At 42.4% G+C, this 8,758-nt stretch overlaps 1 pseudogene; it reads left to right on the plus strand.

The window, feature by feature from the left end:
- Positions 1-5,327: 5,327 nt before the first annotated feature.
- LOC134930145 (5S ribosomal RNA) lies at positions 5,328-5,446 on the plus strand (annotated as a pseudogene).
- The last annotated feature ends 3,312 nt before the right edge of the window (positions 5,447-8,758 follow it).

An 8,758-nucleotide genomic window follows, 5' to 3' on the forward strand; every position in this document is an offset into this window, starting at 1 on the left:
GTAGGGTGCTAGGGGCTATTTCCTTTCCATTTCCCAATCCCAGCATTCCGTCTTGGTGCTCAGGACTCACTACATAAGATCTCCCCTGTTCTGATCATCAGGATCGTAACATTTACATGATGAATATCAACATGGTCAGTGCCAACATTATGACCATGTTGTCATGATAAATGTTGACATTATGACGTATCATAACCAAACCACCTGGATAGCCTCTTATCTGAAGCACTGTCCCAGCCAAACATCTTTGATAAGTATAGTAGGTTAAAATAATACTTTCTTATAGTCAAACTAATAACAAGTTAAAATTGACAAGGATGTTTAGCTAAATTTGAAAATTAGGACCCATAGAGACTTTGGAGTGTAAAGCTAGTACTATTGCTTTATTTCACTCTCTCTTAAAAGGGAATACATATGGAAGACCGGCAGATTGGATGCCGGCTGTCACTATACCGACAGCATCATCCCGTCAGCCGGAATCCCGGCAGCGAGTCCCCTCGAGGGCTTGCTGTACTCGTCACACTTCAGGCCCAGTGGCAAGCTTCGCTTGACACGGGTTATATTCCAACTTGGGTGGTGGTAGGAATCCACCACCTGAGTGGAAATACGGGGCAGTGGACAGGATCTCGACCGCCGGCATTTCCCCAGCTGTCGGGATTCCGACATCAGTTTCCTGAATGCTGGGATCATGACAGACGATATATTAACTGTATCCCCTTGAAAGCTTATTGCTCAACTGTACACTGCAGTTTAATTAGCAAGTCTATTAAATTTATATATACCTGGACAGCCCATGTAGTAATGCCTGGGTACACACCACAACGATATCGGCATGATTTGTAATTTCTGGGCAAATCAGAGCGACATTTGATACAGTGTGTACCCATGATTGTTTGCTCCCTCAGGTTGTTAACAATATATTCTGGTTCGCCATACTGCACGGTCCATCAGAAGATATTGTTAATAATGCCATACTGCCGAATGCATGTTACATCATCCCGTCATACCACTGCATCAAGCAGTCTGTACGCATGGTACGATATGTCGGCCCGTCAGCAGGCATATCAGCCGGGAACACATTGTTCTGATGTGTACCCTAAACGGCAGTTTACTTTTTGTGAAATGATTACTGTATGCTCAAATAGTTTTTCTAATATAAGCACTTTGCCTTATGCACATTCCAGAATCAAATGATTCCATCCTCCAGGTCCTGAAAGGTACAGTATAAGGATCAAGTGTTTTAGCTGTAATATTGTCACGAACCAGTCACTCACCGCTGCGGTTCTGGGGTCTGTCCATTGCCGGCGCAGTTGCTTGCAGTGCTGTGCGTCCATGTGGGGACGTGGCGGGGTCGGTGGCAGAGGTGATGCAGGTTCTGGGAGTCAGGAGTGCGGAGACCTAATGGCCAAAGGCGCCTCTGTGTGTCTGCAGTACAGGAGGTGGCCATGTTGGAGACCAAATGCAGCACCTTTCAGCACCTGGGGGTAAGTTTTAGCCAATCCCGTGCCTGTGCTGATTATAAATAGGCTGAGATTATTTCACTCTTGGCCAGTGCTTTGTTGTAGCTACTCTGTACCCTAGCTCTGTGCTCTCCCTGTGAATTTCTGTGTGATTCCAGTTGTCCTGATATCGCCTCTTCTCCCAAAGGTCTGCCTGCAGCCTTCACCACAAGTGACCAACCAGCTCCCTGCTGTACTGTCAGTCATTTGCTCTTCAAGTAGCAACAAATGGATTCCCGGAGTCCCATGAGAGGTTACCCTGTTCATTCAGTGACTGCCTGCTATAATCACACAGCCTGTGGAAATTTCTACTTAATCCTGGTCCTGCAGCTCTTCACAGTGTTTCAAGTATAATCTTCACAACCTGCAATTACTTCTTTCAGTTTTGTATCTAAGTTTTTGCTTCATTCAAAGACAATTCTTCACAGTTCTCCAGTTCAGCCTTTAAGCGTCAGTAACAAGTTATTAATCTTTATCTACAATATCCAGTTAACAGTTATTTACAGTTTGGCACCAATCTTTGCTTCATATTGGACAATTCTTCACTAATCTTCAGGCACATTTTATCTTATTCATATGAACATTTCTTCAATGCATATTTAATACATAGCCTGCTTATCGTTATGCTATTCATTGCAGTACGTCAGTTCATATATGGTGTCTAATGATTGTCATTTAACTCCTTACTGGAATTGTAGCTTTCTAATAAATATATGAAACAGAACTTTCTTCGTCCTCCCTGTTTCCACCATACTCTGGCACCAACACCTTCTGTGGCTCCAAGGTTAACGGATTCACGAAATCAGTCGGACCTGACAGTAAGCACTGGCCCCATGGATCCATCGAGTGACCAAACCGCAGGAGGCGGTGCTACGGCAAATATTCTTTCCCATCTGGATAATCAGGAGTCCATACAGATGCAAATAGTTCAGTTTATGCAAACTATGACGGATCGCTTGGATGCTCTTCATACACCTCAAGTTCAAGTTCCAGCTCCAGTGGTCTCTGCTTCCACAGTGGTTCCTCCGGTGATGGTGCCTATGTCTCATCTGCAGTTGCCTTTGCCAAGCAAGTTTGACGGTACCCCAAAGCTTTGCAGAGGATTTCTGAATCAATGTGAGATTCAGTTCGAACTGTTGTCTGCTAGTTTTTCATCAGCCCATTCTAAGATCGCATATATCATTGCCCTCCTCTCCGGTCAGGCCTTGGAGTGGGCGTCGCCGCTGTGGGAGAGGGGAGACCCTATTCTTTCTAATTATAATGAATTTGTACCTTCCTTCTGGAAAATCTTTGATGAACCAGGAAGAACCACCTCAGCATCTTTGGAGATTCTCCATCTACGTCAAGGCTCACAACCCGTTAGTCAATATATTATTAAATTTTGCACCTTGTCTTCAGAATTAAACTGGAATGAAGAGGCCCTGGTCGCAGCTTTCTGGAATGGACTTTCAGATAGAATCAAGGATGATTTAACCATTTGTGATGTGCCAACTAAGCTGGACGAATTAATTTCCATCTGCAATAAACTTGATCTACGTTACAGAGAGCGTTGCTTAGAGAAATCCAAGGTTGGGCAAATGAACGCGTGTTCTCGACCTAGACCTCGTCAAGATCCTTCTTTGTCTCAGTCTCCTGTGATGACAGAAGAGCCTATGCAGATTGGACGCTCTCGTTTTACAGAAGAAGAACAAATTAGTCGTCGACAGGGTACCTCTGCATGTACTGCGGGTCCTCTGAACATTTCGTTAAATTCTGCAAACTTTGGCAGGAAAATTCTCGCTCCTAGCTTATTCAAGAGAGGTTAAGCTAGAAGTTACCTTGGAATCATGTTCCGGGAAGGAGCCAACTTTGCCTATTTGTTTGGAAGTTCTGGGTTCTACAGTTAAAATTTCAGCTCTCCTAGATTCCGGTGCAGCCGAGAACTTCATCACTTCAGCCTTTGTTATACAATCTAAAGTTCAAACCGTGCCCCTGGAAGTAGTAGTTTCTGTTACAGCAGTGGATGGAAGTCGAATTCCAGAAGGCATAATTACTCATCGAACTGTATGTCTCAAGATAAAAGTTGGTGTGCTCCATTCCGAATATATTTCCTTCCTCGTGATTCCCAAAGCCTCTCATGATGTGATACTTGGATTACCTTGGCTGCAGAAACATAATCCACAGTTCAGCTGGTGAACCATGGAAATTCTTTCGTGGGGTGAATCTTGTACCAAGAATTGTTTAGCTTCAGTTAAACCCCTCCAGTCAGTCAGTCTTCCCGAGTTACCTTCAGTCTATCTATCTTTTGTGGATGTCTTCAGTAAACAAGCGGCTGACTCCTTTCCCCCTCATCGCGAATGGAACTGCCTAATCGATTTGGTGCCGGGCAAAACACCTCCTAGGGGTCAAATTTATCCGCTGTCCATTCCGGAGACTCAAGCTATGTCTGATTATATACAAGAGAATTTATCCAAAGGGTTTAATAAACCATCTTCTTCACCTGAAGGAGCCGGATTCTTTTTCGTTAATAAGAAAGATGGTGGCTTGCGACCATGCATAGATTATCACTGGCTTAATGATGTAAACAAGGGAACACAAGTGCTTACTTACATATGCTTACTGAAGTCCTATTTAATTAGACAATAATGTAAGCAAGCATAGATGGGCTAGTAGGTGTAAATCACCACTGGATTATAGCTGAATGGAGGGTATACAGGATGCCCTCATGAGCGCAATTAGTGTACATAACCTGTATATATCCCGCAACGAGAGTGCTTCTGAGTGCTGGGGCTGGTGCCGGTAGACCCGCTATGGAGGAAAATGCGTTTCACCCCGCAGGGCTTGTTCACTTCCTGATTCTAAGAGCGGGCAGGCGAAGGAGTATAAAAATGCCTCACATGAAGGCATGGACCAATCATTGCAGGCGCGTCATTAGTGGGGGAGGAGGATCGAGATTGCCGGAAGTTACAGCGGAGCTGTCATTCACGGCTTGTGTCCAATCGGACAGAGGTACAGGCACGTCGTACTAAAAGGTATTGGTATGGGGGAGGATGACGGCTGAATACCATTAAGGTATATGAGGGATAGGTGCATAATGGATAATAGATGCGTTTTCCTCCATATCGGGTCTACTGGCACCAACCCCAGCACTTGGAAGCACGCTCGTCGCTGGATATATACAGGTTATGTACACTAATTGCGCTCATGAGGGCATCCTGTATACCCTCCATTCAGCTATAATCCAGTGGTGATTTACACCTACTAGCCCATCTATGCTTGCTTACATTACTGTCTAATTAAATAGGACTTCAGTAAGCATATGTAAGTAAGCACTTGTGTTCCCTTGTTTATATCCATACTGACTTTACTAGCCAGGTTGTGATTCCTACCAACCTTATAGGTTAGCATTATCTTTTTTCTAACATACTGATACTGTGCAATTAATATTATAATTTCACCATCGGGTAGTTTCTGAGACACATTGTTCAGCCGACATAGGGCTTGATACCAGTGTACAGCCTGCCTTCTGTGGTGTGGGGCAACAATTAATCATTTGCAACAAGTGATAATAAATATTACAGTCTGCATATGTTTGCATGCTTTACTGCAGTAATTTCTTCTATTGTAATTATATCATCCTACTTTGGATATAATTTTTGACTTCTGCTCTCATCCTATTTCTATTTCCGTGGACTCTCATCTGCGATCCAGGGTGCACAATACCACTACAGTGGGATTTGATGTGTCCGGCCTAACGCAGAAAGCAGATCCACTCTCTTACTCATGTCACAATCTGTGACACCCTCTTATTTAGGTGCACTCTCATTGTTGTCTAAACCTACCTACCTTTTCTACTATCAAACCACACTGCCAGCGCCTGATCTCGTCCGATCTTGGAAGCTAAACAGTGTTGGGCTGGGTCAGTACCTGAGGAGAAGACTCACAGGGAATACCTAGTGTTGTAGAGCAGGAGTCAATTTATTTGACGTGTTTTATAAGACACCAACAGCAGTATCACCACTTTTTCCTATCTCCAACAACCTTATCTTGTTACTGTATATAATTATTTAGACTATTATAGTCTGTGCAATCTTTAGTGACCGGCATTATTTTGAGCATTGTCCTATTATTTTGATCTTTCTATTACAGACTGACTACCAAATTGACCACATTGTGGTCCCATTAATACAGATTTTCTGTACTGGTCAGGCTGAAATGGATGTAGGACATTGAAGTGTTTACAGTCTTTCTAATCACATTCCGTGAGACATGACCAGAACATTCCTAATTTTTTTTGTACAAGCTCCAACACATATCTTATTAATATTTTTGTCTTAATTTCTTTTGGATCATATGTTCTTTAATGGGTATTCATATTCATTTTAATTGATAATTAATAAAGTTATGTCTTAACATATTTTTCATGATTAATTTGAAATACATTGAATTTATTTCAACTAACTAAAAGTGCGCCCACACAAGAGCCTTCTTTCTCTCTTACCATAGATAGCATATCATCCCCAGACAGATGGACAAACTGAAAGAGTAAACCAAAATCTTGAAACTTTTTTCCAGTTATACATATCTTCTTCACAGGATGATTGGGTAGACTACCTTCCTTTGGCAGAATTGCTCATAATAATCTTTTTCATTCATCTTCAGAATCTACACCGTTTTACACTAACTTTGGTTATCATCCTCGTGTGTCAGAGTTCCATCCTTTGCCAGCTCAGGAAGTCCCAGTGGCAGATCAAGTGCTTCAATGTTTGTTTAAAATCTGGAGTTGTGTGCTCAAATCATTGATTAAATCTTCTGCTCGTTATAAATCTTTCGCAGATAGAAAATGTAAGGCTGTACCTAACTACAAGGTAGGAGACCAAGTTTGGATTTCTACTAGCAATCTTAAGTTCAAAGTTCCTTCTAAGAAGTTTGCTCCCAAGTTTATTGGCCCATTTCCCATACAAAAGGTACTCAATCCTGTAGCATACAAAGTCAAGTTGCCACCTTCTTTTAAAAATTCCTAATGCCTTTCCTACATCTCTGCTGAAATCTTTGATCCTCAATAAGTTTCATGCTGCCCTGCCCAAACCTCCTAAAATTCACTCTTTGCAAGATGAAGAATTTGAGGATAAGGAGATTGTGGACTCACGTCATCGATATGGACGTCTTGTTGATTGGAAAGGTTATGGTCCAGAGGAGAGGTCCTGGGTCTTTACGAAGATGTTTATGCTCCAAGACTGGTTAAAAATTCTACTCCAAGAATCCTGACAAAGTTCAAAGGTGTCCGGAGTCCACCTTTAAAGGGGGTGGTACTGTCACAAACTGGTCACTCACCGCTGCGGGTTCTGGGGTCCATCCATTGCCGGCACGGTTGCTTGCAGTGCTGTGCAGCCATGTGGGAATGCAACGGGGTCGGTGGCAGAGGTGATGCAGGTTCTGGGAGTCGGGAGTGCAGAGACCTAATGGCCGAAGGCGCGTCTGTGTGTCTGCAGTACAGGAGGTGGCCATGTTGGAGACCAAATGCAGCACCTGTGAGCACCTGTGGTTAAGTGTTAGCCAATCTCATGCCTGTGCTGCCTATAAGTAGGCTGGGATTATTCCACTCTTGGCCAGTGCTTTGTTGTAGCTACTCTGTACCCTAGCTCTGTGCTCTCCCTGTGAATTTCTGTGTGATTCCAGTGGTCCTGATAACACCTCCGCTCCCAGAGGTCTGCCTGCAGCCTTCACCGCAAGGGACCCACCAGCTCCCTGATGTGCTGTCAGTCAATCGCTCTTCAAGTGGCAATAAGTGGATTCCCAGAGTCCCGTGAGAGGTTACCCTGTTCATTCAGTGACTGCCTGCTTTAATCACACAGCCTGTGGAAGTTTCTACTTAATCCTGGTCCTCATTTACTCATCTCTCAGTTAGCCCATTCCTCACTGTTGTCTTCTGCTGCAGCTCTTCACAGTGTTTCAAGTATAATCTTCACAATCTGCAAGTACTTTTTTCAGTATTGTATCTATGTTTTTGCTTCATTCAAAGACAATTCTTCACAGTTCTACAGTTCAGCCTGTAAGCGTCAGTAACAAGTCCCCACAGTTATTCATCTATGTCTACAATATCCAGTTAACACTTCTTTACAGTTTGGCACCAATCTTTGCTTCATATTGGACAATTCTTCACTAATCTTCAGGCACGTTTTATCTTATTCATATGAACATTTCTTCAATGCATATTTAAAACAGATCCTGCTATAGTTATGCCATTCAATGCAGTATGTCAGTTCATATATGGTGTCTAATGATTGTCATTTAACTCCTTACTGGAATTGTAGCTTTCTAATAAATATATGAAATTGAACTTTCTTCGTCCTCCCTGTTTCCACCATACTCCGGCACCAACACCTTTGTTTGGTCCAAGTTTAACAGATTCACAAAATCAGTTGGTCCTGACATAAATATATAACATAATATGTATCTGCCGCTTTACTACTATTTTCATATCATGGGCCAGAGATACCCGGAGGTGCGAGATGCCAGCCAATCTCAGATGTTTTTTTAAAGGGGCAATCGCTTACAAGGCAAAATCATGCCTTGTAATTGACTGCCCCTTTAAAAAAACATTTGAGATTGGCCAGCATCTTGCACCTCTGGCAATCTCGGACGTCAACACATCCAACCCCATATGAAGTTCTGTGATAAGTTACATTACTTTTGCCATTTGGTGTCATTAAAGAGATGACTGTGGTCCACAACTGCATAACTGTTTCCAGGTTCACAATTTTCCAATTGCAAATTTATTTACTTTGATCATCTGCTCCATATACTGCCAACAATATGTCCATGTCGGTGTTTATCATTTTCATTTGTGTTTTGTGGTGATTTTATTAAACTTCGATGTACTGAGCAATAACCTAATTGCTTCCAAATTTAATAGCAAATTACATTATATATACAGAATACATACAATACAAATAGATATGAGAAAGTGATCCAGCTGATGGATAATCAGCAGTCATCAATACCAATAGCCTTATAGAGTAAGCCTACATCCCTCGTGACACTTATTCCCATATATTACTACACTGATTCTACAGATTGTGGTCTTGTGCCCAAATGTATTAAGGATTAACAAGTGACAAAGTGGAGATGGATAAAGAGTTAGGAAGCTGATTGGCTGATCATTTATCATTCTTTATCCGTCTCCACTTTATCACTTGTTAAGGCTTAACACATTTGGGCCTCAGCTTCAAATAAAAAGTGCAACTCTCTTAGACATTTTTTACAACTAGGGCTCTATT

This window comes from Pseudophryne corroboree, chromosome 5, assembly GCF_028390025.1.
Source record: "Pseudophryne corroboree isolate aPseCor3 chromosome 5, aPseCor3.hap2, whole genome shotgun sequence".
NCBI classification, from domain to species: Eukaryota; Metazoa; Chordata; class Amphibia; order Anura; family Myobatrachidae; genus Pseudophryne; species Pseudophryne corroboree.